The 10,731-nt window shown below is 44.0% G+C and overlaps 1 long non-coding RNA gene across 2 annotated transcripts in view; it reads left to right on the top strand.

Annotated features, from left to right (window-relative positions):
* LOC109118233 overlaps nt 1-2,753 on the top strand; it is a 119,041-nt gene extending 116,288 nt beyond the window's left edge. For both annotated transcript variants that reach the window (XR_004514924.1, XR_002025543.2), the window contains exons 2-3: nt 20-424; nt 1,181-2,753. This is a non-coding gene — a long non-coding RNA (uncharacterized LOC109118233). The remainder of the gene's footprint in view (nt 1-19; nt 425-1,180) is intronic.
* The last annotated feature ends 7,978 nt before the right edge of the window (nt 2,754-10,731 follow it).

Raw genomic sequence — 10,731 nt, 5'->3', positions numbered from 1 at the left:
TTTTTTTTTTTTTTTTTAGATATTTTGTCACAGTGATGGAAAGCTGATTACCACATTATATCAGAGTTCGCTTGAAGAACAGATTACGCACACATATAAAGGATTTACTAAGTAGGCTTACAGTGGCTGACTGCAGAACCAGGGACGGAGGAAGGCAAAAATGCAAAATGACCATCTGTATTCTGGAGAGTTGACAATCCACTTGAAAGTCAAAAGCCTGGAGCTCACTGCAGAGTCCTGTGCAAGTCTGTGTTGAAAAGCTGAAGAGCCTGTTTTGGAAGAAGACTGAGGAGTTCAAGTTTCAAGCCAGAAGTACCTGGAGAGGAATATCCAAGTGAGGAAGACTGGAGCTCCTCCGAAGAAGCGAAAGGGAGGACTTCCTCCTCCTTTCCCTTGTTATTCCAGCCAGACTGCAGGCCTATGGGTCAGTGTCACTCACATTCAGGGTGGGTCCTCCTTTCTCAGTTTCCAGCTTACCTGTCAGTCATCTACAGATATACCCAGAACTCTGCCTCACTAAGCCCTGTAGGCATTTCTTACTCCATTCAAGTTAACATCACAATCAACTATCACACACACCTGAGTCTTCCATATTAACCCAGAATTGCACAAAGATTCAGCTAGTATCAAGGCCCTTGGAAACCTTAGCTGCCATGTGACTTTAGTGCTAGCAGTTGATGATAACAGAAGGAGTTATTGCACATGCTGTGATTGAAGTAAGGACAAATACTTGCCCTGTAATGTAGGAAATTCAATAGTGTGTTAGTCAGGTTTTTATTAGTATAATTAAATACCTGAGATGATAACTCATTAAGAGAGAAAGCTCACAGTACAGGAAGTTCCAGTCCATGATTAGTTGGTACCAGATTTTGGGATGGTGGCAAGGGCACACATCATGGCAGAGTTCGTGGCAGAGCAAAGGTGCTCAGTTTGTAGCCAGGAAGCAAAAGAGATGATGAGAAAAATGGTAGGCAATAGGGTCCCACATTTCCCTTCAAGCGCATGCCCCCTATGACTTAAAGACTTCCCACTAGACACCATCTCTTAAAAGTACCACCATCTCCCAGTAGCATTACCCTGAGGACCAAGCCTTCCTCATATGCACTTTTGAGAAATGTAGTAGCCAGGGGTTACTAGAGTAACAGATTTAATAAATATATGTGCTTATATCGATTTACAGCACCCGCCTACTGGGTCAGATGTGGAAAATACAAAAGGGCTGCTTGCATGCTGGAATGTTGAGTGATCCAGTCAAAGGGGAAAGACCTGGAGCTCACTGCAGAGACCTGTTGGTAACCAGAGGGTCTGAACTGGAAGGCAGAGGAGTCTGAGATAGGATGCTGAAGGGTGAATACAGACTTCCCAAGGCAATAGTGAAGATTGGAACTACTCTGAAGAAACCAAAGTGAGATTTCCTTCTTCTGTCCTGTTTTCATTCTATTCAGATTGTAGTCCTATTGGTTAGTGCCACTCACACCCAGAGTGTGTCTCCCGTCTTCAGTAAATCCGTTCAGCCACACTCAGTACTATACTAATCCAATTAGGTAAGCATTTCTTACTCAAGTTGATACAACAGTTAGCTATCACAAGGGACATTGAAGATCCAAACCATGGCAATTAGCTTTCTCCAACCTTGACTGAAAACTTGGTAACATCTCAGAAGCATGTGGCTGATGTTTGAACCATATGTTAGGGTTCTCCAGAGAAACAGAATCAACAGGACATATTTATATCTGCATCTGTGTCTGTGTCACATGTACATCTACGTTTATGTCTACATCTCTATCATCTATATCAGTGGTGAAGAACCTGTGACATACGTGATGCAGCAGTCTGTTTGCTATCATTGAACACTCTAAAAGGTTCACTCTCATCGGTCCATATCATCTATATCAAATCTATATCTATCTAACATTGGGATTGACTCATATAATTATGGAGGTCATGAAGTTCCCCAACCTAATGACTAAAAGCTACAGACTAAGCATAATCAATAGTAAATTAGTTTTAGTCCAAATGCCTGAGGAACAAACGTGCAGAGTGAGTGAGGGGAGGGCTGTGTGTAAATCTTGGTCTGTATCAAAAAGTCCAAGAAACAGAAACACAGATGGCCTAGAACAAAAGTTGGGTATCCTAGCTGAAAGAGAGCAAAGTGTCCTTTCTTTTGCTTTTTTGTCCTCTCTGGGACCTCAGTTGGTTGGATAATGCCACCTGCATTGGAATGTTGATCTTTCCTCAGTCAGCTGATCCAAATGCTGATCTCTTCTGGAAATACCCTGTCAGACATATCTAGAAATAATAGTTTACCAGCTATCTGGATCTCCCTTAGTCTAGTTAAGTTAACATATAAAATTAAACATCTCAACCACTTAATCATGAAGAAATAATGTGATGAAATTAGTCTTCATGGCACATGTTAGTTTCCTACTCCTGCTGTTAACACATTTGTTTTATTTTACTTTTGTGGTGCTGAGGCTGAAACCCAGGGCTTTATGCATGCAAACAGGCATGCACTGTACCCCTGAGCTATACCCTTAGTCCTGCTATTAACTCATGATCACAAACCTAGTTTCAAATAACACAAAGGGATCATCTAACAGTTCTAGAGTCAGAATTTGACCAATCTCAGTGGTATAATCAAGGTCTCCTGAAGGCTACATAAATATTTGGAGGCTCTGGAAGAGAATACTTGCTCCTCGGTGTGTTTAGCTTCTACAGACCCTTCCTTCCTTCCTTCCTTCCTTCCTTCCCTCCCTCCCTCCCTCCCTCCCTCCTTCCTTCCTGCCTTCCTGCCTGCCTTCCTGCCTTCCTGCCTTCCTGCCTTCCTTCCTTCGCTCATCCCCATTCCTGTATCTCCAAATAATATCATTTTAATTCTCCTTTGTAGTCATATTTTTCTGTGATGACAGCTAGGAAAAGGCACTGCTTTTAAGGACTTATGTACAGAAATTGGGCCCTTTTGTTTATTATCCCCCATCAAATCCATAGTAAAATTAATCACATCTGCAAAGTCCCTTTGCTATGTAAAGCAACATCGCTGGTTCTAGAGGTCAGGGCAAAGGTACTTCGGGAGCCATTGTTCTGCCTACTACAAATAGATAACCCTTAAAAGCAAGCAGGTCCTCAGTGTCCCTAATCTACTTGCCTGTCTCTATGGGGTTGCTCCCTGGACAGGATCCCACCAAGCTTCCTTTGGGTCCTGGGGGAAAGTGTATTCCACTGCTGTCTCCTGCCCTTTCTTTCTCCTCTCCTCTCCCAGCACCAACTTAATTCCACCTCATCCTCAAATTTCAGTTCATGCATCCCTTCCTCAGAGATGTCTTCCCTCACTACAGGGCCAGAGCAGAATGGGCTCCTTAGAAGATACTTAAACATATCCACCATAGTATTAACCACAATTCATAATTCTTTTTCATATGTTTATTCCATAGATGGGTTAGTAGTACAATGTAGTGATTCTGCAACTTGGTTAAGATGCTTTCTCCTCTAATAATTATGTGATTGTGACATTAAGAAAGTCATTTGATGACTCATTGCCTCAATTTCCTCATGTGTGAAATGTATTTGTCATTATATTATTGCGAGATTAAGAGAGTTTTTACGTGTAATGTTCTTAGAATAGTGCATGTCAAATAAGCCTGATATAAAATTAAAAAATATATAAAATTTATATTTGAACATTTGGTGTTTCATATATATATATATATATATGTATCAAATTACATAATGAGTATCACATTATGATATGTATAATGTTAGGAGAATTTTAAAAGTACTACTCTACCTCCAGAGCCCAAGGCATCACAGTTGTTCTTTAAGTTTTTGCTGAAGAAAGAAAGGCAGGACAGAGCAGAAAGAAAGAAGCAGAGACACCTGCTCTCTAGTAGTTTGTCCAACATTTTCTTAGCCAGTATTATGCAGGTAAAGTAGCTACAACAAAGGCAGAAATAAAACAGAACACAGGTCATTTTGTGAGCTTTAAAGATCTATTTTCATAAGCTCAGGCTGTGACATTGCCATTGAGAACATTTATTTGAGAAGCAAAATCTAATCGCTGAGAGATTCAGAAGGTGGAAGTCATCCCAGCTGGTGGGAGCAAATTAACACAGGCTCAAGATGATCATTACAAAGCCCAGCCCTTATTTGTTTGAAAATAGGCTCGGTGAAAAGGTGCTGGAAAATGGCTACTATGATAAAGCTGGAGATGCACAAAAAGCTCACCAGAGCCGTGCAGACATTCTGCTACTTAGTACAGCTAACTAAACAGTGGACCTTACTGATGTGGCTGTTTCCCTCTGCAGAAGTATCACAAAAATCTGTCTAGACAAAACAAACAAGTATGCATCTCTGGCAGAAGAGCTAATGCAAGTGTGGAAACTGAGGGACATCAAAGATAGGGAAGCTATTGTGTTGGCAGGAGGGATTTCTTGTCTGCAGAAGCCTCATCTCAGATGGAAGGGCTCCAATTGGGATCCTGTAGGAAAGCATGCTTGCTTTTCTTGCATGGCATGGGCTTCCATTTTGGCAATAACACCCTAATTTTTCCTGGGGTTCCAGCTTTCTACAACTGAAAGTCATTACTGGATGGGATGAACTGACCCATTCCTGGGTGGAGGAATCAGCCCATGACCCAGGTCTAGTCAATGAAAATGCCACATTTTTCTGCTACAGACATTGGTTTAGAAAAGCCCACATGGCAGAATTGTGGCCAATAGGCTCTTCCTTCTCTTGGTATTGGCTGGAAACTAATGGAGAAAGGACACTGTCTTTCCAGCAGGTTGCTGATCTTCTGTATGTATTGATGGTCATATTTGCCACGAGTCGGAGGGTACTTGGCTGGAAAACAAAGCCAAAAAAGAAGGAACTAGGAAGCAAGAGATGGAGGAAAAGTCCTTGAAGCCATGATACCATCTGGATTTTCTAGGACCATTCATTCCTCTTGTGGAGGAAGTGTAAAGTGCAACTGCAGCTACTTTGCCTCAGTCACCTGGACATCTCTTGTGACCACCCCTCTCACTGACATCCTCATACCCGCGGCAGCTTTGAGCTTCAGTGCCAAATGTTCAAGCCATGCTTTCTGGCAGATTTGAAGTCTCTTCCTGATTTCTTCCCCTCTTCACTTAGAAAATTAGTCTTCAGTCTTCATGGCCCCATGGAGAAACCTCTGCTTGAAGTCTTCCTTTTCTCCTATGCAGCAAACTGATTACCCCTCTTTCCTTCTTGTTACCTCAGAACTCTCACAGGCCCCACCAGCCCTCTGCAAATGATTTGCCACCATGCCTCTCCTCAGTGGGTTGTGAACTCTGTGAAGGCCGGGACCATGAATGGGGTATCTCTGATCCCCACCAGCTTACACAGGCACACCCCAGCTGTCATACCATCTGTAGACAGTGAGAGACAAAGGCAGTACCTTGAGAATGATGAGGTCTGTGGTCTTGAACATCTCTGATGACAAGTCTAGACATTCTCTTGCCTTTGAGGGTCTTAATAAGGGGAGAGGCAAGACCCAGCCTGAGGTGAGACTCCCTGACTTGCTGATGTGGTCCCTGACTTTGTTCCCAAGAGGAAATCTCATGTGCAAGCTGCAGCCTCAGCCCTGGTTCTGTCAGATGGGCTGAGTTTCCTCTTCTGCTGTGTCTGCCCTGCACTCTCCTGCTCAGAGTTACTTATGAAGCAGGGCTTTCCACTCAGGCTGTGGTGACACCCAGCCTGTAGTCTGCCAAGGCTTTATGCTCAGCTTTGGGATCCTAACTCCTTTTATAGACTATTGGCTTGAAAAATATTCAGAGTGCCTCAGTTCTCTGGCTCTCTCTCTGGTCACTTCTTGGTGGGAGCTGGCCAGGCTGCCCTAGGTTCCAAGGTGTAACAGATTCCAAGGTATAACAGTTCCCTAGTCAATTCAAATCTCCTGCTGCAAAAAGGATTTGGGACAAACTTGCGTTCCTTGGTGGTTATAATACCTCCTTGTTCACTCACGAGGTCAAACCCAGAGGGGAACAAGGAAGCCCTGGGGGCCTGGGACTTTGCTGTCTTTAGAGTATAAACTTTTCAAAGTTTCCCATACTTAGTGGTTTTCTCTTTGTCAATAGGTGAAAATGAGCAGAAAGTAGGCACAGAGGCACACATGTGATCCCAGTACTCTGGGAGGCTGAGGAAGGTGAATTGCAAGTTCAAGCCCACACTAGGCAACTTAGTGAGACCCTACCTTAAAATAACAAATAAAAAGGGTCCAGGCAAGGATCAGAGAGGTGAAGAAGGTGGGTTTCAAATGTCCAGCTCTTTAGGGAGATGTAAACACTTCACCTGGGTAATGAAATGGACCCATTCCTTCTTATAGCTGATATTGGCCCTTGTGTAGCTAGAGCAAAAAGTTGTTGATGAAGATATAATTCCATGGAACAGAAGTGATGGCATTTTTCAGGCAAACATCTCATTTTCTAAGTTGAAAGAACTGGATATTATATTTGCTATATTAGGTTACACATGCTTTTTAAAAGTATATAGTTGGATTTATTTTCTCACCATTCTTGATTACGCTATTAAGACAACAGTGTCATATAGTGCTTTGATTGAGAGGAAAAAATTGACTGAAATCTGAAAGACTTTACAAAGAGAAAAATCAATGACTATCCATAGTGTTGAGATGTGAGGTAGAGGAAGGTTGGAAATGAGTTTTGAAAGATCATCTGCTGAAGGGAAAAGCCAGGACCGTTAAAGTAGACTACATGGGACCCTACTATGAACTGAAGGCAAAGGGAAGCTCTGGTCTTGTTTTGTGTTGAGCCTGAAAACAGAATGGGGAAAGTAGTGAGGTTCATCTCACCTGGATAAGCCAAAGTTGAATGGGTGATCAGGGAGAGCCTCTTCTGCAGTAAAAGTGGAGAATAACCATCACAAAACTGGAGATTAAAACCAGCACAGAGGCTTACTTTCCCAAATCTTGGTGTGTCCCTCTATTAGACTGTAGGAAGAAGTTAAATGAAATGCAAGGAAATTGTTTGATTTGTTGTTTGCAGCTTTTTAGAAAAGACCCAGAATAGAATAAAAACCTAGGATTCAAAAATTCAACTACCTTTGGGCACTGGGGAGCTGACATGAAAGAGGAAAGCTGGACCTGGTGCAGGTCCTGAGAACAGAGGTGCAGCTAATGCAAATGCCCCCAGCTCCCGCTCTGGGCTTCTGCCTTCCCTGGCCAAGTGCTTCAATTCCTTCGCCTTTCTGTACCCACTGTGCCTTAATCAAAACCTCAAAGGTAATTGCCCAATGGACATAGCAGATAGCACATCGTCTAGGTCCCCCCCCATGCCTTCTAGCTTTTAAAAGCAATAGAGCATTTAAAAGTATTCTGTCTTTAACATGCATTGTGATGGGAAGGGCTAACCCAACATCAGTGCAAGTTACAAGGAGCACAATGGTTATAACCTATCTTGGTTTGAGTTCAGTATAAGCAGAGCTTGAGGCAAGGATCTGAGCACCAAGAGTTTATAAGGGGGCCATTAAAGTGTGTACAAAGATAGGTTATGTCTACGAATATCAGAGGGCCCTGGGAGACCTTGTCCATACTTCAGAGCTGTCTGTTTGATCAGGGAGGAAGCCAGAGCATTTTTGTTATGCTCCCCTCTTTCCTCGGTCAAGAGCTGCTCCCTGAGCACGTTCACTTACAGCATTTCTGTCAGACATCATGAGAAGTGAGCACCCTTCCTTTTTCCGACAGTGCTAACATGAGCCTGGAGTGATGAGTGCTGAGGGATTGTAATGGCTCTCAGAATTTCCCTGAATCGTGGACCGACACCAGAGACCAGACTGCCCAAGACCGATCATATACTAAAAGAGTGGACTTCTCCTCTTGAGGCACATGGAGACTCTTCTAAGGAAGAACTTTCCATGTGTGCCTCAGTCACAGTTGGGGGAGCAATCAGCTGGGCCACTTCTCCTGTGACATTTTGATTGAGAACTCAACCCCCAAATGACAAAATTTTCCAGGACATCTGTGTTTCTGGTCAGCAGTTGAACTTTACATTGCATGATCTGGCTGTGTGTCATCAGGCGAGTTCCTACCCGCCTTGGAGCCTCAGTTTGTCTGCAGAAAGTGACAGGCAGGCTCTGTAATTCTGACTCTGAGGCTTTGGAGTTTGTTCCGCTAAGGGGAGGAGATCCGAGGATGGGTGGAATGGTGCAAGAGCCCTAGGACCTTCTGAATTCAGTGGGAACATGGGGAGGTTACCCCAGAACAAAGTAAAGTCTTGCTTTGCGTCCTCACAGGGAGTGAAGTCACTCACCGCATGGACGGTGGGAAGTCCCATAACCTGGGAGGGTAAGACTGAGAATCTGAATACATGCTCCTCTTTCCAGGAGGGTGTTGCCTGGAAGCTGCTTGGAGTCGTAATGTTATAAAAGGAGTCAGCAGCTTGGGCCTGGGAGCCTGTCAAGTTGTGGCCTTTGAACAGGGCTGGGTGATGGATAAGGGAGTTTCTTGCTTACTTCCACCCACAGACATCAGGACATCCTGCTCTCCCTGCCTGCGTGCTCCATTTCCCTGGATTTTCTGCAACCCCCCATGCCTTAATCAAGGCCTTGGAGGTAATTGCTCCGTGGACAAACAGCTTGCGGCCTAGTGTGCAACTAACAATTAGTTTAGAGACTGTGATCTATAAATTTTAAGGAGAGGGAAAGAGGATTTGGGGCACTTGGGCTATCGTTTCTAATGAAGAAAAATAACACACCGGAAGGGATCCACAGTGTTATTGAAGCAGCTTAATATCATCTGGTCATGATTTGTAGGCCTTGATAATGTCTTGTGATCTTGGAGAGAGAAACAAAATGGAGCAGGAGCATGAGTTGTTGTTGTATTGTTGTATTTCTTAGGGAAAAAAAAGAAAAAGAGAAAAAGCTGTCACTCTGTGTTTATGAGATTTACGATGCATGGGCCACCATCTGTCTAAACCCCACCAATCTTCCGTCACTGTCTCCCAGCTCTGTACACTAGGCTGAACCAAGTGGGACACCAGCGGAATGTCATCCTATTTATTGTTTATAAAAATAAACTGGCTGGCCGGAGATGTATGTGAGGAATTTATATTGAGCAGCTGCACAAGCAAGTGTCCGAGGGGCAAGGGAGCGGAGGAAGTCGGGAGGGGGTGGGGATGTGACCCCCGGCCCAGTGCAGGGCTCTCCCATCAGCCGGGAGAGGACCACTTCGGGAGATGAAAGGGACGGAGGGCAGGAGGAGGGAAGCAGGGAAAAAAGCCAGACTCAACATGCAGCCAGGTCAAGATCCCTTTTCTCTTTGGTCAAACCAGTAAGTTACGGTGTGGAAAGCATTTGCCTTGATGAGGCACATCTTCCTCCTAAGGAGAGACACTAGAATGAGCCTTGAGGGCGTCTATGTGTTCCCTTTGTGGAGCAAAGAGCAAAAGAAAAGAAAACCAGGAAATGTTGCTCAGTGAGCTGCTGTTTTAAAAGCTGGGTGCTGTCTGTCTTCTGCTTCATTTAAGAAGGCTGAATCCAGCAGGCGTCACCCCTTGTCATGGAGCCAGTGGCGAGGATAAGGAGGCTTCCACCAGCCCATGCAGCTGTGGAGCACCATGAGGAGGCCCTGATCTCTGCCACCTGAGTGTGAGCTGGCTGTCTCAGGACAGAACTACTGACTGTAGCTTTGTCTCTGAATCCAAATGACAAGAGAAGACTAAGATTCAGAAGTTTACAGGATGTCAGGGCTGAAATGGCCCTCAAAGATGGCCCCATGAGGTGCAGTCTATAGGAGGCATAACTGCCAATGTTCTGTAGCGCAGTAGGATAATTATGGTTGACATCAGTGAATTGAATACTTCAAAATAGCTAGCAGAGAGGATTTTGAATGTTCCTGACACAAAGAACTGATAACTGTCTGAGATGATAGATGTGACAATTACCCTGATCCAATCATTACACATTGTATACGTGTATTGAAATATCACTCTGCACCCCATAAATGTGTACAATTACTATGTGTCAATTAAGAGTAAAAAATGTAGTAAAAAGATGGTCTCATGAGCCCTCTTATTTTAAAAGTGGGAAAACAGCTCAAGTGACAAAGCAACTTTCCCAACGTGCAAGTGGACAGCACAGGGTGCTGTAAGTCCTTCCCTCCCAGCCCTCTGTCCAGCTCTTCTGCTCTTGCCTCCTGTCCTGGGACTTCCCTGCCCCTCCAGTCCAATCTCCAGGTGGAAACCAGGGCAACGATTGAGCAGCATTAGTCAGTGCCTTATCTAAAACCTTCTGTGGCTTCCAACACTCAGAGATCTTACACTACATGGTATAGCCTGTGCCAGGGTTCTTATATTTCTCATCTGAACTCTTACTGGAACTCGATTAGGTCTAGGACCAGTGATGTTTCTCTACTTCTTGATCTTGCCAGATTCCTACCCCAGAGCATTTGAACTTACTGCTCTCACCATCCAGGGTCCTTTTCCTGGGAATCTCAGTATTGCTGCATCCTTCAGTGTCTGCCTAAATGGCCTTGCCTCAGAGAGGGCTCCCCTCACTGCTTATGCAATGTGGCACTCTCTGGTTGCAAGTCACTCATCAGCACATTAAACACTCAAACACCATTTACTGTTTCTTTTCCTTAGATCAGTTATCACAATTGAAAACAGAATAATATATTTTCCTATTTATTTATAGGCTTTCTTTGCTCACTGTTTATATGATTTAAGACATTTTTCTGATTCGGAGTTGCCAGTGCCTAGAATT

This window comes from Fukomys damarensis, unplaced genomic scaffold (genome assembly GCF_012274545.1).
Source record: "Fukomys damarensis isolate Sample0158 unplaced genomic scaffold, DMR_v1.0_HiC HiC_scaffold_32, whole genome shotgun sequence".
NCBI classification, from domain to species: Eukaryota; Metazoa; Chordata; class Mammalia; order Rodentia; family Bathyergidae; genus Fukomys; species Fukomys damarensis.
Note: the sequence above shows the minus strand (reverse complement) of the source record. Positions and strands in the feature narration are given on the sequence as shown.